General features: G+C 44.2%; 1 protein-coding gene across 6 annotated transcripts in view; it reads right to left on the reverse strand.

Moving 5' to 3' along the window:
• Positions 1-3623: 3623 nt before the first annotated feature.
• Positions 3624-23960, reverse strand: part of CELF4 (CUGBP Elav-like family member 4) — a 104248-nt gene continuing 83911 nt past the window's right edge. For 4 of the 6 annotated variants that reach the window (XM_088529017.1, XM_088529015.1, XM_088529016.1 and 1 more), the window contains exon 10: positions 4917-5112. The gene's annotated coding sequence lies outside the window, so the exon portion shown is untranslated. Of the gene's footprint in view, positions 5113-6928; positions 7017-23960 lie in introns of all 6 variants that reach the window. The other 2 variants (XR_015913614.1, XM_088529014.1) reach the window with 2 other exon arrangements.

Genomic DNA, 23960 nt, shown 5'->3' on the forward strand with positions numbered 1-23960 from the left:
GTACAAGCCTTGCAGAAAGCTAGAAAAGAGCAGGAGACCTGGGTGGCAATAAGGGACTGTTTGTTAGCCACCCCGAAAATGGGAGTCGGGGCAGCCACACAGACTTTGCACCCCCCAGATGATGGCAATTCTGCTGAGCCTAAAGGTCAGCAAGAGGGTGATACATCCCCTCCATCCCCGAACCCCGCCCCGCTTACAGAGGAGCAGAAACAGCCGAAATCTGTTTGGAGCGAGCTAGCCGAGGAAGCTAGGAACATTGAAAATAAGTCTGAGCATGGTGACGTCTGGGCCAGGCCACCACCCTATGCCCCTCAAAATGGCGCCGAGCCGCAGGGGGTAGGGTGGGGCGAGGGTGCCCCCGGCGCGAGTGAGGCGCCGAGAACCAATGGGAGTGACCGGACAGCTGAGGGAGGCCCGAGGGAGGGGCCGGGAGCGAGCCTGAGGGAGGGGCTGAGAGGAGGTCCGAGTGAGGGGCCTGGAGCGAGCCCGAGGGAGGGGCGGAGAGGAGGCCCGAGGGAGGGGCCGGGAGCAAGCCCGAGGGAGGGGCTGAGAGGAGGTCCGAGTGAGGGGCCTGGAGCGAGCCCGAGGGAGGGGCGGAGAGGAGGTCCGAGGGAGGGGCCTGGAGCGAGCCCGAGTCAGGGGCGGAGAGGAGGTCCGAGTGAGGGACCTGGAGCGAGCCCGAGGGAGGGGCTGAGAGGAGGTCCGAGTGAGGGGCCTGGAGCAAGCCCGAGGGAGGGGCGGAGAGGAGGTCCGAGTGAGGGACCTGGAGCGAGCCCGAGGGAGGGGTGGAGAGGAGGTCCGAGCGAGGAGCCTGGAGCGAGCCCGAGGGAGGGGCGGAGAGGAGGTCCGAGCGAGGGGCCAAGAACCGATCAGAGCGGACATTTCAAAAAACGCCGAAGCCCAACGAAAAAGTACCGGAGCCCGGAAGTGACCAGTCAGTCGAGTTCCGACTCCGGATCAGACACTAGTGAGGACGAGTGGCTCACAACCGATTCAAACTTAAGGAAGGAGAAAAAGAAGGTAAACATCCGAATTAAAGAAAAACCGGCGGGAGCATTCATGATTAAGCATGTTGCAAAAGAAGAGCATCTGACCCCAATTCAGGTGGCTGTTACCTTCAAAATAAAACTAATGAAAATTGTGAGTTTCTGTTCACAGGACCGGATCATCGGACACCCCCGTAACCCGTACACCCCGGTGACAAGCGTCCCGCCCGAGCCTGCGAGTTCCACGCCGACCGAATCCAGAAAACAACAAAACAGCCTCCGCAAGAGGGGGCCGCGATGCCTTTGCGTTATCTTAATTTTGCAGCTTGTCACTATAGGACAAGTAGAGTCACACCAGCCCTTTAAATGGGGTACTTGAACAGATCGAACAATCTCGAGCAATTAGTACAAAAATAACTACAGGGCCACCAGTTTTCAGTGCCATGCCTTGCCAACTAGCACCCATTGAACCCTGTTCCAAACGCAGCTGGTACAAAAATTTGTTCACCGGTTCGCCGTGGTTAACCACCCTGATATCCACCTTGATAGGGCCGATCACAATGATCATGATGACGCTAATCTTTGGACCCTGTATATTGAATAAGCTCATGCCGTTTGTCAAGAATCGGCTAGAGAAGGTTAACATCATGTTAGTAGAACACCAACAACTGCTTTAAGAATATATCCACTCAGTATTACCCCCAAGTTATCCCAAGGTACACCCTATTCCTACACCCTGGTATTACCTGTCATCCCCTACCTTCTACGTGCCTTCTTCTTTGTGCCTTATGTTTTATGTCAAGTTTATGATATGTAATTTTAAGATTGGTATAACTATAAGAATAGAATAAGATAGTAATAAGAATAAGATAGTTGTATTTTAGCTAGTTTTGTTATGCATAGGGAGGGGGGAAGTTGTTGCAGATAGTTAGGGAACGGCGGCCGGAAGATATCATGTTGTACGGAAAGATAGGGCCCCTAATAGCCAATAGTGTTTAGTCTATGGTGTAAGCAGACGGATGTGACGTTGTAAACCTAGCTATATAACACCTTGTTACCCATCAATAAACGCCATTTGCCGTCCACCACATTGGTGTCAACTAGCTGATGGCCTGAGTGGTTTGGGGGTGGTCGCCGTGCCGTCCCTGAACCAGGTCGCTGCAGCCATTTGAACTGCAACAAGGCAGAGAGGAGGTTGATGTATGTGCTCTTTTGTGTTTGCTTTTACTTTCAGATAAAAAGAAAATACTGACCATATTCTCTTCTCGTATTCTTCACCTGATTTACATTTCATTTATTTCTATAGCCCTGAACAGACATTAGTAACTCGTAATAGTAATAATAGGAGTTTCTACTAATAGAACTCCTTCCATATGTAGAGTTCACATTGTGGACAAGCACCATCAGTCCCATTTAGAGATGGATTTAGCTGGTGCAGCTTGTCCAAATGCAGAGGCTCCAGTGAGAATCAGGAAGAAAATGCAGAGTCTCCTGATTTCAGCCCCACACTTAGCTCAGCTGATCTTGTACTGCCATTTTGGGGGAAAAAAAATCATTTAAAAGACTAGATGTGAGGAATGCTCAGGAAGAAATTGAACCTCATCTCTAGAGACTGCCGATTTTCACAAGGTTGTCCCAAAGCAGCAAAAGGAGCAATGTCCTGAGCTTTGGCCTCTATACTTATCAGCATGAAAAAAACATGAGGGTGAAATCAAACAACAGGCTTCAAATGGGAGCTACAATGACTCTAATTTGTATGTACTGTTATTTGAACTTCTAAACGACTAGGTTTAAGGTAAACCACAGTGGAATATCAAGCAGACATTAAATGAAACAGTGTCATTAATTCAATCCAATGAGATATGTTTTATATAACAAAAAGGGATTTGATCTGATACTCAAACAATGTATATTAATGAAAGAGCCGAAATAGATTCATTTTGTTCTCAAAGCAAACACATTAAGGAAAGCCATCAAGAAGTAAAAACATGGCATTTTTTTTTAAACTGTGCTTTATTTAGGGCTAAGCTGGAAAGCATCATTCAATAATTACAGAAGATTACAAGGAATTTTAGGGAATTGAGAGTGAAAGAGCAGCTGTATGGAACTGCAGCTGCATTACACATCTATATGTCCTCGCTGTGGGCTCAGTCTGGCTGTCCTTACTCGGGCAAAACACCCACTTCAATCCAGTAGGAGTCCTGCCAGAGTAAGGACTGTAAGATCAGGCCCAGTAGGGAATTAAACAAAACAAAATTAAAAAAAAAAGAGAAAGGAAGAAAGAAGTTCAAGATCAAGATAAAAATAACAAGAAAACAAAGCATTAAAACAGAGTAAAACTAAATAATCAGAAACAATTATCACACTGCTCAGTCAATGCAAAGTGTGAGAATGATGTAAATCAAATTTTAAGACTGTGAAAATAAATTATAATCAATATGATATACTTTAAAATATATGTGTTCTTAAATAATTCATTGTTTTTTTGAGTCAGATTTTTTAAGCAATATCTTATTTTTTAACTGCTCTAAAGTCATTTACCAAAGATAAATACCGTGCTTTCATTAAAGTTTTCCTTGTTTTTTTCTCTATCATTACAATTAAAAGTCCTACAAAATATGCAAATTTATTTACAGAAAAACAGAGCCAGCATCTTTTTTTTTCAAAAACATCCCCGTTTTTCAAAATTCCTTGTAAACAGTTTCAGAAATTCTTCAAAGAGATTTTTTTTATGGTTTTTTTTTGTTTTTTTTATGTTATTTTTTTTCTTTTTTAAGATTTAGATTCTAGGCTAACCCCTTGCCCTGAAGGTTTCTAGAGCAAATATGGAAACTACTGAAGCATAGGATGATGGGAATTTTGCGGACAGCAGATCGTGAAGACATGAAGCGTTTAGCTGTGTTTTGTTGTTCAAGTTAGAACTGACATCTGATAAAAAGACAGCTGTTTTGTTTCCCATTTGCATTGTTGAGTTTTGTTCTGTTTATTTTTTTTAATAGCTGGAATGCTTGCAGTTAAAAAAGCTGCCAAAATAGCCATTTCTCTCCTTTTTCTCCTCGATAAATAACAGCATCCAACAGCAATTGGCAGAGAGTAGGAATTTATGCTCAATCTAAACTCTACAAAAATTACAGTTCTACAACATCTTTGTTTTTAGCATTAACGCTAACTTCTATGTAGTATTTCTTTTGCTTTTTTGTTTTATGTTGTCTATTTTTTTTCTATTATATAGGTATTTTAAACTTTTTTTTTTAATTCTGTACAACTATTAGGATTTTAAATGGGGGAGAGTTAGAAGCATTTACAAACCCTTTTTTGTTTTCCAGTTTAATATCAACCATCTTTCCTTTCTCTTCTCTATGCCTTTTTCTATATTTATTATGTATTTATTTATTTACCTTTTTTGCTTTTCATAGATATCCATCTTACCTGCCTTTAACAGTGTGATCCTTATGTATTATACAGAAAACCATATGAAAGCTTCATAGACTCTAAGTAATGTATAACCAAAGAACCTCCCAAAGTATCAAAGAACAATTATCTCGCCATTTTAAAAGCATTTAAGCATTTTTTAAAAAAATTTTTACATATTTCATATAATCGCTCTCAAAAACTGTTTTAGGAACAGCTCAGAGAAAAGGAAAGAACTTCCATATTTTACATACAGCTACAAGTCTGCGGTAAAAAGTTTTGTCCTTTGGTCCCTATATAGCTAAGGAATGACAGATAAAGATGCTCAGTGACTGTTACCATGGGTCACGCATGGTAACCACCTCCTTGGGGGCAAACAGGCACTCCTTTGTCAGCATCCAGGTTTGCATCTCCTGTTTGAAGAAAAGCCACTGTGGTGATATCAGTGTCTCTTCAAAAATCCTGGTTGATTTGCTTGCTGTTCTGGATTTTACTTATGTGTTTGTTTCAAGCGCATGATCCTTCGAAGTCAGCAGATGTGATACTTTTCTTGAAGAAATGTTATACTCTAAGCAATCAAAGAGAGAATAAGTCTGAAGTCTTCAGCTTGATTGATATTTGCTGATATGTCAAAGGTGTAATCCAAGAGTTCCCATTTTTTTTAAATATATATATACTTTTTTTTTCCCTAAATGTGGCCCATTCAGCTGCTGCCCTAAAAAATGAAGATCATTGCAAATTAAATAAAAAAGAGGAGGGGGAAATAGGGAAGGAGAGGTAACTTGGCGGGGGGGAAGACCTAAAAATTGAAACAAAATTCAAAACAAGCCTGTTCTTTTGCGCCCAATCCTGCTCCTGTTGAAAGTAAATTGGTGCTGTCTTCTCCCCTTCAATTGGGACAGGATGGGGCTTCTGGTTGGGTGTTTTGTTTTTTTCAAGGTATTGGCTCTGATTCTGCTCCCACTCATGTCAACAGGAAGATTCCCCTTGACTTCAGTGAGAACTGGATCAAACCCAAAGTGAGCAAGGTAGTCATGATCATGATAGAGGAAAAATGCAGTTGTTCCTAGTAATCGGAACAATAAAAATCAAATTAGTAGTGATGTATGTCTATATAGATGTATATCAGTATGTATGGATGGATAGCTACATTTTAAATTATTTTTAAGTGCAACTTTACCATGCCAGATCACAGTCTTGCTTGGTGGGTTTTTGTTGTGAGAAAGGCATTGAGAAATAATTATTCTACATTTTAATGGGGCACCATCTATGACAGTGTATGAGCTTTCTATGGAGACATTGCTGCCAATAACATCTACTCCTTTGTGAATGTCAGGAAATAAGTCTTTGAACAGGCAATTTATAGGAGGTTAAATTAAAAAAAAAGGCTTTTGGAATAAACTTTTTGTTTGCAAAAAAAATGTAAAGCTAACATTTCTTAAATAAAAGAGTTATTTAAAAAAGTGTAATCATGATCCGACTAGGCCTGACATTTAAGTAGGATGCTTAATCATTAAGGATTAGCTCTTATCTCTTTCTAGCAAGCAGGTTCTTCTTATGCACTCGGTGATTTATAACATCAAGAAACTCAGAAACTGCAAAAGGTCCACTCTAGTGGAAAAGTGTCATGCGGAATATCAATCCATGCTGGCAGGTTTTCACACTGTTGATTCAACAAACAGCAAACCGTACACAGCAGTCTAAACAATTACAACACCAAAAATAATAATAGAATAAAAAAATTAAAAAACACTCGTCAAGGACCCTTTTTCAGTTGTAAACAAAGATGCATTTTGCTTTTTGATCTGGATAGGATTTTTTTTCCCACTCAAAACAATCCCTCCCTCCCCTTGAGCAATTAATTTTGGCTAGAGTAGCTATAATACAGAACCTTAGAATTAGGAATTCTTGAAAAGGCATACAGTGAGGCTTTTCTTGGGGTTGCTCTTTGGATTGCTATAATATAGTTTTCAAACTACTGTTACTATCATTACTATTTTTGTTTTTGTTTTTATTTTTTTTTAATTTTTGGAGAGTGATTTGAAATATCCTAAGGTAAAAAAAAAAAGGCGTCAATTGAATTCTCCAGAAAAAAAAAATCACAAGATTTTCAGTGCAAAGAAATTAACCACACATTTTTTTTCTCTCTTTTTTTTTTCCAAATTATCTGTACAGTTATAAAAATCCCTTTTTTTTTTCTAAAGAATTAGGAATCCATCTGTTTTTTTTCCTTCTATGTGACATCTAAAGAAACATAAAACGCTGACAAGAAATCAAACAACAAATAAAGAAACCACTGTAAGCACCAAAAACGAAACAAAAATGAGCACAGCAAAAAATTGTGGCAGCACAAAGTCAAAAAAGGCACATGTGATCATGACTGGCCAATCATAAACTGATACAACATCCAAGAAAAATGCTTCAATCACAGCACCTGCACGAAACTTGACGGCATGTCATGCAGCCAATTCCTAGCTTGTTACATGATGCCATCATGTCACACTTTCAACTTCGAGTTGATTTGAACTTACGGCCTGGGGGACTGTATTCTCCACTTTTGTGTCATTACATGAACTTTTTTCCTAGCTCAGTGCGAGACTGTGGTGGATTTGACTGGTTCTTGGTTGGTTTTGTTGGAATTTGATTGAATGACAAAAGAAGAAAATATATATATCTATATATATATTTATATATAGCGTGGAAAAAGGGAAAGGTGGGGAAAGAACATATATATATAAATAATAAAAAAGTTACAAACACAGCATCAGTCAAAAAGCTCTAATGAGTATACTTGCCATTAAACTATAGAAAATGAAACAAGAAGCAAAACAACCAAATCAAACAGAAAGAAAAGAAAGAAAGGAAGGAGGAAAAGAAAGAAAGCAAAAGCAAAAGAAAAAGGCAAAGAAAAAGAAAAAAAAAAGGATGGAGAAGGCCTAGCCAGAGACACACACGTAAAACACACACTTAAATGTAGACACATGGTCAACAGTGAACAGTAACGGAACATTATGCAGCAGCTGTTGAAGAGAGCATGCACTGAATGAATGAGAGCAGACACAGATCGGTTTGCAAAGTTTGTAAAATAAATACATTTGCTGCCAACTGGGATGCTTTCATTAGCACCAGCCTCTCCCTCATTCCCCGAGCCTCCTAGGCTTTACCGGCCAAGGTCCTCCAGGAGCCTTTCCATGGTCTTGGAGGGACTCTAGAGCAGCGACTGCTCTGATTTGATGACATCAGTCATGGGGAAGTAATGGGGAGTAATAGACCAAGAGCTGCTCTGCTTCGGCTATTGAAAATTAAAAAAAAAAAAAAAAAAAAAAAAGCAACTACTGCTGGTTGCTGTATGTCCATTCAGTGGCTCATGGCAGGCTCCAAAATGTATGGCATGGGAAGCAGACTTGTAGGAAGACTTGGATGATACTATGGTCCCTAAATCAGCACCAGTAAAAGAAAGTACCTTTGGCATTTGGCTCTGACCTGAATTATAAAAGTGGAAGAGAAGAGAGAAGAGAGGAGAGAGAAAAGAGAAGAAGAAAGAGGGAAGAGGGAAGATAAGGGAAGGGAAGGGAAGGGAAGAGAGAAAGAAAAGGAAATAAGACTGCCAGGGTCTGGTTGCTACAGTCTCCAAAACATGCTGTTCCTTTCCTATGAAGGAGAATGTCGCTTTACCAGCCCCAGGAGTTTTGCCTCAATAAACACCAAAAATCACTACACACAGTGATACATTTGTCTCAGTGAGTGGCTATGCACCCTGTTTATCAGGTATTGGCTTTCTATCCCCTTGGCAGGGCTCATATCTCTCCTGATTGCCTAGCTCTGAAAAGTCACTACACACGACTGAAATTTCACCTTGCATTTAGGTGTCACGAGAATGTAGCTGGCAGTTCTCATCCTCAAGTCATGCATGCTGGCTAGAGAAAATTCTTTCTTTGGATTTTTTTTTTGACTGTTTCTATTTTTTCCACACTGAAATAGGCATTCTGGCTAGGGATGTTATGCTCAACTGATGAGAGATGATGCTGAACCAAGGCCCTGAACTCAGCGCTGAAATCAGCTCCAGACTTTCCCCACAGTTGGCTGCTATCATCTTGGTTAGACCTGGCTCCTCTTCGATGGCCTCAGCCCAAAATCCTGCCCTTAGATTATTTTAAAATGTCACCCTGAACTTCCCAGGGTTTGGATGAAGGGAGTAGACTGGTATCCCCAGAGCAGATGCACGAATTGGCTCTACAGTTATTTCTCAAGCCAAAAGGATTAGAAAACTGACTTCATGAAGACAGCTTGAGGTAGAGCTGTTGTCGCTTGCATTCCTGGATGCCCGAGGACAAGCAGTGTGAGCCATACAGACCCAGACTGTGTGTGAGGAAGATGAAAAGGCCTCTAGGATCCCTCTTATCCCACAAAGCTTTCTGCGTGTGTTGGAGTCAAAAAAAAAGAAGAGCAGGTTGGCACGGACTGGCAGCAGTGTCACAGCAAGTCTTAGCTCTTTCCTTATCTCAAATGTGCTGGCCAGAGCAGCAGGATGGATTAGGCTTGGCTTGGCAAAGGGCTAAAACACTTTGCTTCCCTGAATGGCACAAGGAGAGGCTTTTGGGGAACAAATGAAATCCTGCTCCATCCCCAGAAAGTGGCAGCAACATACAGCTGCTGTTGGGCTGGAGTACAGGACGGCACCAGCCACGGTGGTAGGGGCTGGCTGTGGTGGTGTGTGTCTGTGGTGAGGTGGCACTGAGCGACTGCCGAGAGCTAAGGGCTGTGTCACTAGCTGCCTAACTGCACCTGGGTCCTTGCTCATGCCAGGTAGGCATCCGAAATGCTCAGCATGGTGCACACTTTGTATATGTGCTGCTGAGTATAGGCACTGGCATAACCTATATATCTTAACTCAGGGCAACTCCAAAGCTGAGGAGAGGCTCTTGAACATAAACTTGATCTCGAAGGGAAGGGCTCTGGAGCAGACGCTCGTGCCGGAGCTCCTTGTCTAGAGGCGAACAACAGAGCGAGAGGCAGCCCCAGCGCCGACCCCCGTGCGGGCAGTGCTGAGCTCCCGGCCAGAGGCGGCTCTGACTCAGCGGGGGCGGAGCCAGCAGGGCAGGCGGGATTTCAAAAGCTGCCCCAGGGAGCACGAACGACCAGGAGCATGGCGCGGCAGTTAGCGCAGGCTTGGAGGGGGAGGGGGAGGGGGAGGGGGAGGGGGAGGGGGAGGGGGAGGGTCGTCAGGGAGTCTCCTCCCAGGTGTGGAAAATAATTCTCTCCACAGACTCTTCCAGCAGTGGGAGATCAGGTGAAGTCATGGTCTCCACTTGGCAGAGAGCTTCCACCAGGAAGACCGTGGCGACACAGACTGAACCACCACAGAAACATGCAGCGGTTCAGATTTCTGGCTGTGGGGAATGCCTGAGCCTCTCCATGTTACCAGGCAGTGGCGAAAACATGGCCGGCCTTAGGTGTGAGGAGGTGGATGACCTGCTCAGCCTGGTGGTGGAGCTGAAGGAGGAGGTAAAAAGGCTGAGGGCCATCAGGGAATGTGAAAGAGAAATAGACTGGTGGAGCTGCGTTCTGCAGTCTTCCCAGGAAAGCCACTGAAGAGAACCCCCCAAATCAGTCTGTAAATCCAGAACCCTCTTGCCATAGGGCAGAGGGAGCAGAATTAACAGAATCGAGGGACGAACAACAATGGAAACAGGTCCCTACTCGAGGTGGCAGTAGAACCCTTCCACGGCCCACCTCGCCTCCACCTGTGACCACATCCAACAGGTATGAGGTGCTGGAACTTGGAGATCAGATAGAGGAGGCCTTGAACCAAGGCCCATCTAGGGGGCTGTCTACAGAGAGGCAGTCAGGTCCACGCTGCGAGGCTGCTCCCCCTAAGGAGAAAAGGAGCACCTGGAAGAAGCGGTGGGTGATCGTCGTGGGTGACTCCATGCTGCAGGCCACGGAGGCACCAATATGTAGACCGGACCCCTTATCCAGAGAGGTCTGCTGCTTGCCAGGGGCCCGAATAAAGGATGTTACAGAAAGGCTCCCAAGGCTTGTCTAGGAGTCTGACTATTACTGTTTCACGTGGGCACAAATGATGCCATGGGGAAAATGAGGGATATCAAGTGTGACTTCAGAGCCCTAGGGATGGCTGTCAAAGGTATGGGAGCCCAGGCAGCGTTCTCCTCTATCCTACCAACGAGGGGAATGGATTCAAGGAGGAGAAGGCGGATATGGCAGATGAACAACTGGCTGCGCCACTGGGCTTGGCAACAGGGTTTTGGCTTCTATGACCATGGGACTCTGATGACCACCAGCTAGTGGGGAATGATGGGAACCATCTCAGCAAGAGGGGCACATGTCTCTTTGCCAAAAGGCTGGCCAACCTGGTTAGGAGGGCTTTAAACTAGACAAGAAGGGGGAAGGGGAGTGTCACACAGACACAGCGAACAGTACCGCGCAGCCTAGGTCAGATGGCTTCCAGTGGGAGTATGGTAGTGGGGAAGTGAGGATAGGAAAAGATCACGGAGGGTCCTCTTTCACGCCTCCTGGGAAAGCTGCAGGCTCGGTTACTTCCCTGAAATGCCTGAACACCAATGCGCGAAGCATGGGGAATAAGCAGGATGAACTGGAGATCTGTGTGCGGTCCCAGCGCCATGATCTCATTGGAATCACAGAGACATGGTGGGATAGCTCACACGACTGGAGCGCTGCCATGGAAGGCTATGTGCTCTTTAGGAAGGACAGGCTGGGAAGGCGAGGTGGTGGAGTTGCTCTTTATGTGAGAGAGCAACTGGAATGCATGGAGCTCAACCTGGGGGTGGAGGATGAGGGAGTTGAGAGCTTGTGGGTAAGGGTTAAAGGGTAGGCTAATGTGGGAGACACTGTGGTGGGTGTCTGCTACAGGCCACCTGACCAGGATGAGGAGGTTGATGAGGCCTTCTATAGGCAGCTGGATATTGCCTCACAGTCACAGGCCCTGGTTCTCATGGGGGACTTCAACTACCCCGACATCAACTGGAAGGACAACACAGCCAGGCACAAACAGTCCTGGAGGTTCCTGCAGAGCATTGATGATAACTTTTTGATGCAGGTTGTGGAGGAGCTGACAAGGAGAGGTGGGCTACTGGACCTCGTGCTATCAAATAGGGAGGGACTTGTAGGAGATGTGAAGGTGGGGGGTAGCCTCGGCTGCAGTGACCATGAGTTGGTGGAGTTCAGGATCCAATGAGGAGGTGGCAGGGCTGTAAGTAGCCTTGCAACGATGGACTTCAGGAGGGCCAACTTTAGCCTCTTCAGAGACCACCTTGGAAGAATCCCATGGGCTAGTGCCCTAGAAGGAAGGGGGGCCCAAGAGGGCTGGTTAGTTTTCAAGCGGCACTTCCTCCACGCCTAGCAACGGTGCATCCCTGTGGGTAAGAAGTCAGGCAGAGGGGGCAGGAGACCTGCGTGGATGAGCAGGGAGCTTGTGGCAATGCTCAAGCAGAAGGCGGCGGTATATAGAATGTGGAAAAAAGGACAGGCCCCCTGGGAGAAATACAGGAACGTAGTCAGGGAATGCAGAGATGCGACAAGGAAAGCTAAGGCGCGGTTGGAACGCAATCTGGCAAGGGATGTTAAAAATAACAAGAAAAACTTCTTCAAAAATATTAACAGCAAAAGGAAGATCAGGGAAAACGTGGGTCCGCTGGTGAACGGGATGGGCACCCTGGTTACAAATAACACAGAAAAAGCAGAGTTGCTGAATGCCTTCTTTGCTTGAGTGTTTACCAAGGGCAGCCCTTTAGAGTCCAAGCCCCTAGGGACAAGAGAAGAAGCCTGGAGAGAGGAAGACTTGCCCTGGGTAGAGGAAGATTGGGTCAGAGAGCACCTAAGGTAACTTGATAGCCACAAATCCATGGGCCCTGATGGGATGCACCCCGGAGTGCTGCGGGAGCTGGTGGATGTCATAGCTAAGCCGCTCTCCATCATCTTTGAAAGATCCTGGAGAACGGGGGAGGTGCCGGAAGACTGGAAGAAGGCCAATGTCATGCCAGTCTTCAAAAAAGGCAAGAAGGAGGACCCAGGCAACTACAGGCCAGTGAGCCTCACCTCCATCCCCGGAAAAGTGATGGAACGGCTCATACTGGCTGTTGTCTCCGGGCACGTGGAGGACAAGAAGGTGCTCAAGAACAGTCAGCATGGATTCACCAAGGGGAAATCTTGCTTGACTAACCTGATAGCCTTCTATGACAGAATGACCAGCTGGATAGATGAGGGGAGAGCAGTGGATGTCTATCTCAACTTCACCAAGGCTTTTGACACCGTCCCTCACAACATTCTCCTGGGCAAGCTCCGGAAGTGTGGGATAGATGGGTGCACAGTGAGGTGGATTAGGAACTGGCTGGATGGCAGAGCTCAGAGGGTGGTGGTCAGTGGTGCCGAGTCTAGTTGGAGGCCTGTAGCTAGAGGGGTCCCCCAGGGGTCAGTCCTTGGTCCAGCCCTGTTCAATTTATTCATCAATGACCTGGATGAAGGCACAGAGTGCTCCCTCAGCAAGTTTGCTGATGATACCCAACTGGGAGGAGTAGCTGGTACCCCAGAGGGCTGCACTGCCATCCAGAGGGACCTGGACAGACTGGACAACTGGGCGGTGAAAAACCTCATGAAATTCAACAAGGCCAAGTGCAAGGTTCTGCACCTGGGGAGGAATAACCCCAGACACCAGTACAGGCTGGGGACCGACCTTCTGGAGAGCAGCTCTGCAAAGAAAGACCTGGGTGTCATGGTGGATGACAAGTTGACCATGAGGCAGCAGCGTGCTCTTGTGGCCAAGAAGGCCAATGGGATCCTGGGGTGCATTAAGAAGAGCGTCTCCAGCAGATTGAGGGAGGTAATCCTGCCCCTCTACTCGGCCCTGGTGAGGCCACATCTGGAGTATTGTGTCCAGTTCTGGGCCCCACAGTATAAGAGGGATGTGGAGCTGCTGGAGAGAGTCCAGCGCAGGGCTACAAGCATGATCAGGGGCCTGGAATATCTGCCCTATGAGGAGAGACTGAGGGAGCTGGGCCTGTTCAGCCTGGAGAAGAGAAGGCTGAGAGGGGATCTAATCAGTGTCCACAAGTACCTCAAGGGAGGGAGTGAAGAGGATGGTGCTGGCCTCTCTTCAGTGGTGGCCACTGAAAGAACTAGAGGTAATAGCCACAAACTGAAGCACCAAAAGTTCCACAGGAACTTAAGGAAAAATTTCTTGACAGTGAGGGTGACAGAGCACTGGAACAGGCTGCCCAGAGAGGTTGTGGAGTCTCCTTCTCTGGAGATCTTCAAAACCCGCTTGGATGCAGTCCTGTGCCACGTGCTCTAGGTGACCCTGTGTGTGCAGGGGGGTTGGACTAGACGACCTCTAGAGGTCCCTTCCAACCTTAAGCATTCTATGATTCTATGACTCCTCCCTTTCCATGAGATTACTGGAGGCAGATTAAAGAGAAGTGGAGGGGGAAAATCATTTCACAGCTAGGCTGCCCCAAACAGCAAAAGTTTCCTGACACCAACAAATTAATCAACGCTGAAATCTTATGAGGTCAAGGTTTTCCTTCTCCTCCATTATTCTTTTTTTTTTTTTTTTTTTTTTTTGACTGGCTTGGACTTGAGTGCTGCCCTGACAAGTCTATAAATATAAAAGCTTTTCTTGCCTTCCTCTGGAACACACCAACGACCTGTGATGAGAAGTTAAAACTAAGCTAAACCAACACAGCCCACAAAACCAGCTTGTCCAGCCAATCTTCATGGCTGAGCTCTGAACACATGGGATGAATCTGGAGCTACAGCATGGGATGGCTCTTCAGGGCCTCCTTCCCCATGCCTGATCCATAAAATGCCACTCAGACCCACTAGGTGACCATCTGGTTCACAGCCTCTAGGGGTTTCCCTGACTCAGGCCACCAAGATCTTGGACTTTGGAGGTCATTTTCAATAGCACCTACAGAGCATAAAACGTTCCTGAAGCCAAATGAGGTGTGTTTACAAACCCACTTGTCATGGAAGGGAAAGGACAGTTAGGAGACCCGGTCATGTCTTCGTGCTCAGACTAGTGCTGCATTGGAAATGAAGAGGGTCCCTGTCCCCCAAGGCACTTTTCATGCTCTCTGCGCTGCAGCACAAGGAATTGCTGCTCACTTCATTTTTCCAGTCCTTGGGCTCTCTGTTAGGCTCTGCATTCCTTCAGTCTGTATGGTTATTCTGTGAGAGGCTCTGTTTGGTAGAAAAAGGGAAAAGAAAAATGCCCCATTCTCCACTGAGGTCTGACAAACAGGAATCATAGATGCAGTATAAGCTTCTCCGATGGATTCTGCTTCAGCAAAATGAAATTAAGATTTCAGCAAACAAGCTTTGATTCCATGGTACCAGTAGAACAAATGACATCTGATAATTGCTAACTCCTTTTGCTTATTCTTTGCTCTGTTCACCCCATCAGTCTCTCCAGATTATATTTTCAGGTGAGTTTAATGAACACCATTTGTTAAACTAACACCAGGGTTCTGCTCTGCCCTCAGACAGATGTTCCTGATAATATGAATCATTTTGTTCAATTGGATTATTCTGATGGAGAGCAGATCCCTGTCACTCTGTGGAACACAAACAAATGGGGAACAACTCGCCTCCAGTTGTGACCAGCCATTTGTGTTCATTAGGAGGCAGCTCCAGGCTCCATAGGTAGCTTGGCAGGACGGCATCCTGGTCCCTTCTGCCAATGCTTCTGCTCCTTTCTACAATACTCCTTGTGTACTGAAAAAGCCCACAGCTTATGGTGGTCCTGAGCCTGGCTTGCTAGTGTGGCATGTGCATTATTGCCCCATCTCCGGTGTTTATCAGGTGCAAAGGCAACAGGATCCTCCCTCTCCTTTGTCATATATTCAGTCCCTGTCTGAATATATAACAAAAATGTCTAACCACCCTGGCCTTCCTAGTATGCTGTGTCTGACATCTTACACACTGAGAGTTTGCAGACTACTTATATGCTGTCGAGCCTTCTTTATTCTGATGTTCTCCAATTATTTAGACTAAGGGATGGGAATGATAGGCTTTTAAAGGCTTAAGGTACTGTATTAATCAAAGGAAAGAGATAAAAATCCATCTGAAATCTTCCAGACAGAGATCCTCTGTCTATCTTTTGGGATTTTAGTGTTGAAAATTTTGGGTCAACTTCTATAGTATGTTGTATTCAGGCATCAGACATCCGTTTATCTGTCTATCTAAATACAAATCCCATCTTCTGTGAACTATAAAATCCCTAGTAGAGTGACAATACAACTTTCTCAAATCGGTAGAACATATTGAACATTCATAACTTGGGGAGAAATTAAAGAGGCAGTGAAAGGCCAGAAGAAAGGAAACAGAGGATTTCTTCTCACCACACATAAGTGGCCAAATCCCAGGGCAGGTCTTTAGTTAGGTATAAATCAATACTGCTCCACTGAATCCTGTTTTCTTCCCCAGTGATGGGGTGGCCCAGCATTTCCGAAGCTAGCTTTGATCTAAAGGATAAATCTTATTCTGTAGTATTTCTGAAGGAAGAAATAGTTTTCAGTTCAATCCTAAGTAACACCTAGGAGTTACTTCCAGGAAACACTGATGAGTACCAGAGACCAAACTGTCATAAAGTGGGGCTGTGCTGAAACAGAAAAGACCCCAAAGCCAACTGTGGTGCAGTCCATTCGCCAGTATAAACAGCCCTGCAGCACGCTTAGCAAAAAGCAATCTGTCGAGAGGTTAATTCCTACATTTAGGTTTGCATTTAGGAATGCTTCTCAGAAGCAAGATATTCCATTACATCTAATAAGGGTCTGTGCACCTTTTTCTAAATCGCATTACAGTTGTCTTCACAGAGAACAGGACAATGATACAATGAATAAATGATACATGAATTCCGTGGAGATTTTGTCTAACAAGCTCTATACCTAATAATGCCCTTGTAAACTAACAGCAGAAAATGGAAGATCCTCAGACACCAACCCCTCTTCTGAATGCACCAAACCTGTTAAGAACTGGTCTGTAAGAGCCCAATTTCCCAGAGCAGTTGCTGGGAACCTGCCTGCCTGCTTGGCTCCCTTTCCCAGCACTTTCACCCTTCCCCAGAACACAGCTCGCTCAAATCAACCAGAAGATGCCCACTGGCTTCAAGGACCAGGCTTTACATAGCCAGGAATCACAGTCAGGCCTCTGGTTGCCATAAAGATTTTAAAGAGCTGGGCCAGACTTGAAAATGCTCCTTTTCCCAGGTTTGAAGGGAGAGTGGCTTTTTAGTTCAAAGAGGAAAGACTATTTCAGTTATGTTTCACTGCTGGAGCAAAGCACGAGGCAGCTAGTAAACATGCACAGTAATTCTGAATGATCAGTTACCCTGCTTTATATGGGATAGATGTCTCAGAAAGACCAGCTGCTAGATCCATCCTACATAGCAAAAAGGGGAGAGCTAAAGAGATGGGGACAGAGAATCTCTCTCCCAGTAAATGGAGAATCCATTTTCCAGAGAGAATATTCTGTCTAGCCATAGCTCTCAAGGGATGGCAAGATAGTTTCTCTCCTGTTTGCAATTCAGTGTCATGAAAAGGTTTTTTTTTTTTTTTTTCACTCAGCCACAGGAATATATAGGCATGTTAATTCCCATATTTCTCTCTGCCCTAAAAAGACCAGATCGACCAGAATAGTGGCACTGTATCTCTCTCTCTGCTTTTGTAAATGATTGAAATATCCTCTGTTAGGAAATTGTTTAGAGCTGAATAAATAATAGCAGCATCAAATCCTTGGCTGCCATGGATTAGTGTCACTCTACTGGCTTCAGAAGTGCTGGCGACTGACACCACCTGAAAACTTCCCCTGATCACAGCTGTGGCTAGGACCTTTTCAGGAAAAGCTCCCTGTTTTCATTCACAGTGCTTCTTGGTTGGGAGATGACTTAACTGCTGTCCTCCTTTCCCCTCCAGCTCAGCCTTCTACCCAATCTTCCCAAAGTGTTGGATGAAGCTCAGCTAAGTGGAAAAATGGCCCATTTGAAATAAAAGCTGTCTTTTCTCTAACTGCAGTCTCAGGGCAGGATGAAAGACACCTGGGAAACAGGGTTTGTAAACCTTTAATTCTCTGCTATAGCCAAATCAAACACTTCAGAGACCAGAGTTTAGATATTCACTTGTATCTGGCCAAAGTTACCGTTACCCATGAATTATTCAAATATGCAAGTATTGCATTTGATATATCACTGGATATAACTGTGGGAATGAGAAACAGTGTTCTAGTGCAGCTGATTGTATATGCCTTCCAAAGCATAAGGACATCCATTTAAGGTGCTCACATTGATGGAGCACTCTGCAACCCCTTATTAAGATTCTTGCCAGCTCCTGTAGCAGTATTCCCCTGCAGACTAAATTTCATGGAGTTTTTCAGCCTCCCTTTCCTTTATATCTACAGTGTAAGTGCCAAACATTACCCCATACAGCTCCAAATCATGGTTCTGCAGTAGCCCTGAAAGGTCACTGGCAATAAGATCAGACCATTTTCAGCCTACTGATCTACACTAGAGAAGTGACCTGAGTCCTGTGAACCATGTAGGGGAACCGACTTGATTTTTATTGGGACTTTCCAGCTTCTCCACATTAAGCTTCTCTACTAATTCACTTTTCCTGAAGGTCACAGGGCTGTGCCATGCCTTTGGCCTATGCTGCCCACATCATCTTTCTCTGGCCAAAAAAAGAACACATTTGTGATGCTGGTGTTTGTCTTTCAGTTAAACATATAACAGGCAGATCTGTTAGTCCGGAAGCATCTGAAGCGTAGGGCCCTCTAAGAAGAACAGTTCTCACCCGAAGTCCCAGACCGTTAGTCTTGCACACTGAGCCATGAACCGCTTGCCCTTTGCTCTCTTTGTCCTTCCCAGGTACTTGTATTTGCAAATTGGCACCGGGCTTATTTCTCATCCACTCATTAGTGTGAACTGCTCTCCCCAGTGCCTCGGTGTCAAAAGACTTTTCTGGCTTGTCACTTATTTGAAAATCCTGAATGAAAACGTCCCTTTGTTTTTCAAGTTCACCCTGGATTACCCCAAAGCTCCTTTCCATATGGGTCATACCCCTCTCTCATTCTCTTTATACCTTTTTTACTTGTATCCTGTCAAGGTTTTATGCTGCTGAAACAAACATTTTGGCTATGTGTTTTTCTGTCTCTTGGATGCTCATTTAAAGTCACAGCTCCTTAAAACAGCCCTCTCTTGGCCTGAATTTCCAGCTTTTCTTCAAGTTGAAGTCCCTCATGCACTGTCCTAGCAAATCTCTGTGCTGGCTGAACTAAATGAAAATGTTCTGGAGAAGGGCCTGCACTTGACTTACTGCAGCTGCCCATTAGCTGAAGCAATCGGCATGCACACTGTTCAGATCAAAGGGCTCTACATCTGACCTACTCAGCTGATTTGCATGACCCCATATGAGCCCCCACTCCATATGAGCCCCCCAGTAATCTTGTTGGTTAGGTGGCTGGATATAGCAGCCTCTCTGCCAGCTCTGGAGCTTTGGGGTTTTGTTGCTGGAAGCCTTTGAGTGACACACTGGTACCAAGCTCCTGGTCCTTTCCCTGTATAAATAATCCAGCAAGCTCCTTGATGGTGGAGTCATTGGGAAAAGTTCTCACAAGTCACAAAAAGTTTATGGTAGAGCATCAGGACCAATTGCATCATTGTGGGATGAGAACTGGGAGTTTGCTATCATACCTGTTATTTAATTTTTCAGTAATTGCATTATCTAACATTTTTTAAAAATGGCTTTTAATGAAGAATTCATGCTCTGAACTAAAGGAAAGTGTTATGGTATTGCATTGTGCTGCTCTATCACTCCCATGACAAATAGTGCAGATCTGTTAGTGACCTACATGGACTCATTTAGATGCAAACACAGCAATACTGAAAAGCTGCCCTGCTTTGAGGAAGAACAAGTTCCAAATATTGCTGATTGAAATTCAGTCTCAGAGCAGTAATTACTGATTGTAATTTTGGAGTAAATGCAGTAATTAATTATTGTTGTTTTCCATCAGTGCATTATGTTGTGTGCCAATCTTAGAATAACTGCAATAATTAGGAAATGGAATTTTGCATGCACTGGTATTGAAACTGTGGTTTATAGAACAGACATGAGAATTTTATCATAATAAAGTTATTAGTAATTTAAATGGGCAGACAGGTTAAAAATGGTTAGCAAGAAAACAAAAAGGTTTCCTTGTCAGTTTTGCAAACACTTTATATAGTTTGGTTTCAAGGCTCTTCCAGTCATATTCACTTCCATGCTCTCATGTGCCAGCACAATAGTGCAAGGTTTGGGACACAAGCACACTGTGAGGGATGTTCAATTTAATCACAGTTGTCAGTGGAAATTAAAAGGAAAGGTAATTCAGAAGAAAAATTAAAAAAAGGTTGATCTGATGTTTTTCCAGTACCTAAAGAGACTTTCCTAAATGAAGCTGTGCTGATTTCATTCTCACTTTATTCACTTATATTAAAGCTAGTGCTAGAGTGCTGTTTTAATGTAATTATATTCGTGCAAATTTCCATAATGTAAGCAAGTCCTAAATAATCTAAGTGATGACTAAAGGAGGGAAATGACAGTAATCTGTGCAGGAGGAAGAGGAATTGGTTAGCATGATTGTAGAAGGCATAACTACAAGAAATGGGATTAGCTTCTGATAAAGGATATTTTGTCTGAATCTCAAGATGTCTAATAGACAACAGTGAGATCAATGCAATTGCAGAAGAGTCTCTCACTGGAAGCAATACAAGACTATCTGAGGGGACTAAGCAGCCCCAAATTCAGTAAAAAATAGACTTTCATTTTGCTTTACATTGAAATGATATGAAATGACAGGAAGAGACAGCCAAAAATGTTCCCTGAACATTGCTGATCATGGGCATTTGGAATTTTGTTTGTTTGTTTGTTTGTTTTGTATTTTGGCTGATAATGCCTGCTTAGTTCAAAACAGATTTTTTTTTCTTTTCTTTTGTTTTTTTTTACTCTTATCTGGGAGCAGATAATGAGAAAAATGCAACATTTTCCAGTTTGGTAACCAGTACATTCCAATGGAAAAAATGACATTTCCTATCGGAAAAAATCACTTTTTCAGCCAGCCGCAATAACAAGCTACAATAAATCACACATCAGCACATGTTTGAGGTTCTGGGAAGGAGGATCTGAATATCTTTTGTCTGTACTCAGACTTCGAATGCTGCTATTTCCCCTGCTATTTTAGTGAAGCTGGTTGCCTGGACATGATGTCTTTTAATGTTTTGCCACTACTCCCCTTGGAAGACTACAGTACAGCTGAAAAAAAAATAAAACTTACTGTTGGCCATTTTTCCCCTGTTCTGCCTCACTTTGTCTCACTCAGTTCATCTCTCGCACTCTGTCTCACTCAGTCCCATCCCAGTGTTCCTGATTGCTTTGATCCAAACGTCTCCCTCCATCTCAAGCTTTAAATAAAACTTCAAGAGCAGCATCCCTGAGGAGGTGAAGACTGCTTGGCTAATGATCAGTCACTAAAATGAATCTGCCAAAAGGGAATGGACAGGATCTGCACTATTCTTCCGTTCAATGTCTTTTAGTGATAAATCAACTGGATTCTTCTGTGTTGCTCTGCCAGATCCTAAATGCCAGCAAGCTGCGAATTATGGTAGTTCTAGGCAATATTGCCGTATTATTATTCTTATTTGCTTACAGATGAGACAGTTGGGAACTAGCTGCTAGACCCTGTTTGGGGGGCTGGGAGCATACAGACACATCTCCACACGGTAAAAGGAGAAGAAGAGGAGCTCATCGTGCAGTTGATCCCAGCGGGATGTCAGGGTTGCCTGCACAAAGGGCTCCCCCATGCACCCCAAGGCATGGCAGGATGCACATCCAGCTCGTCACATCACACCGCATGTAACGGCTCTGAAGAGTGGCCACCCAAGTGAGCTGTGGGTTTCAGCATTTCTTTTTCATTATTTCATGCATTTGCTATCTGAAAGACACAATAAGTGCCTCCGAATCCTGGCTTCCTAGTCCTGAGGGGGTATTCATAATAGAATATATTGATTTTGGCAGAGTTGCCTCAAATGATCCTCCTCTCTTTCTTTCGCTTTATTCTCCCCTACCCACCCTCTCTCCTTGCCTTTTGCTACAACCACCTCTGTAATTAGAAAGAAAAAGAGAGAACAGAACCAGCCATTTTGGCAGCATTTTATGGTGTGAATTCTTCAGACCTTTCTTACTGCAGCTTGTGGGCTTATCTGCCCCATCACAGAGACCCTTTTGGTGTTTGACAGCAACTGTAGAGTACTTCCAAGGAAAACAAAAGGACTTCAGATCACTATGGCCTAGACTGCTTGTGTCCCAAAAGGGAGATTTATAAAATAAACAATACTAATATAAAAAGTGCATTCATGATTAAAATTGAGTTAAGATCTTTCCTGCTTGGTTGGGAAAAACACTCTTTTGGCTTACATCAAACTGGGTGCTGCCTGTGTGTTTTCTGGCAGCTTCTTATTTTTGGAAATGAATTTGATAAAACAAAGCTCTTGCTTAGAAAAATCCCAATTAAAAAGTTTCTCAAGCATACTCTTGAAGCACATGATTAATTGCCCTGATGTCAATATGGCTACACACACGCTTGAAATTGGAATTAAGTACCCTGAAGAACTGCAACCAAAGTAAAAGAAGATAAAAAACATACAGGGGTTATTGTGTTTGTGCCAGCTAAGGGAGCTCTCAAGCTTTGCAATAGCTCTCTGTGTGGTACCATGGGGCTCAGCTGGCTTTAACCCTAGTGTTTTTAGGAAACTTTTCATTGTAGCAATGATGCTGTCTACCAACTGGACCAATCACAGACTTCCAGAGGTATTTTGGAGGCAGACTGGAGGCTGCACATCAAAGCACCCATGGGGGTACACAGTACTGAGCCAAGGACAACTGACCTAAGTAATGTTTACTAGTGAGGGCTCAGCCCTGTGCTGACTGCTATTGCACAGCCCTGGCAGTCCTTACCAGAGCATGACTAAAAGTCCTGTGTCTGTTTGTAAAGTACCCATACAGAGGTTTCCTAGCACTGGAAAACAGATGAGTTGAAGAGTTTCTGATGTTTTGAGCTTTTGAGCTTCTGAGCTTTTGACTCTCCCTTGCCACTTCCAACCATCCTCTCCTCTCTAAATTGGCATCATCCCTCTAACTTGGCAAGGTTCTTCCTCTGCTAAATCAGGTCCCTCCTTGTGATATCCTCCTTTGCTGTCACCCCTGGGCTACGACCTGCACTTGGCTAATCTCTTTTGTTAGGGGAAAAGGCAACACTCACAAAACTTCTTCCACTGCCTACACACTGCCTGTTCTGCCTACACCTCTATAACTATAAGCAAAGGGTGGAACTGATTTGGTGGTATCAGCTGAGCTGATTTTGATGGGCAGCTGAGAATTAGAATCAAAGTGAAAGTCAAGAAAACTAAAGGGTTTCTCAGCTAGAGGCAGCTGCTGAAGACTCTTCTCCTGCTTGCACAAGCAGAGGAAAGAAGTGCTCAGAGAGATTTGCAATTTTATCGCTGTTTTACAGCTGATTTCTCTCTGTATAATTTATTTTGAGTGAGGAGGAAGCCCTAGCCCTACTATCAAGTGACCTTTTTATAAGAAAAGGGTTCAGACCTCAAGGTCAGCCTGGTGATGACAGGTAGAGTGCTTCATAAAGAACCAAGACAGGCAAAACACTGTGGATGGATTCTAGGAAATCTCTATTGGCACACAAGAGTCTACAGCCCAGCACTTTCTTATGCTACAGCAAGAATCAAGCACAGATTCTGCAATCACAACTGCATCACAGCAGAAGCCCATTGCTTGGCACCAGAAAACCAGGGAGAGATTTCCAAAACTGGATGGAACTGTGTTGCTCAATCACTCTGCAGTTGTTATTGAAAACCTCTCCATCAAAGGCAGTCCCTGCATTAACAAAATAGCATGCATGCATCTTGCACTGTGCCCTAGCACTTCTGAGCAAAACCTGCAGTAACAAGCCAGTGTGATGAAGCAAAAAGCATTTGGATATGGAAACACATCTTGGTTTCAAGCTTCCAAGAGGCCTTGTCATAAGCAAGGAAAAGAGATATTTGAAGAGGGAGAACATGTTGATAGTTATTTTTGCATAGTCACATATAAGGGAGATACTAAACTATGGAGGCTGTATCTTGAGTCTTCACTGCCACAGAGATCCTAAAACCCCCTGTGAAATTAGCACATGCACCTAATATGTTTACTGAAAAGTTTCTTGATCCACTTCATGTCATCTTCAGTGCAGTATCTCTTTCCAAACCATTTTGATACCAATCCTTAATTCTCAGTGGAATGGATACTGCTCTGAAGGCTGTAACAAAGTATTTTAAAATGTTATGCACATAAATTAAAAGGTAGAACACTATGCATTTTTTAAAAAAAGTTGGAGAGGGACATCCTGTCCAAATCTTAGCTGGATCGGCAAGGTCGGGATCAAAATCATTGATGGTTCATGTCTTTTTGTCATGGCACCTGGTAAGGTTATATTGTTCAAAGGTGA

Source organism: Tinamus guttatus, unplaced genomic scaffold (genome assembly GCF_059628265.1).
Source record: "Tinamus guttatus ecotype Peru unplaced genomic scaffold, ASM5962826v1 Tinamus_guttatus_pri_ptg000320l, whole genome shotgun sequence".
Classification (NCBI taxonomy): Eukaryota; Metazoa; Chordata; class Aves; order Tinamiformes; family Tinamidae; genus Tinamus; species Tinamus guttatus.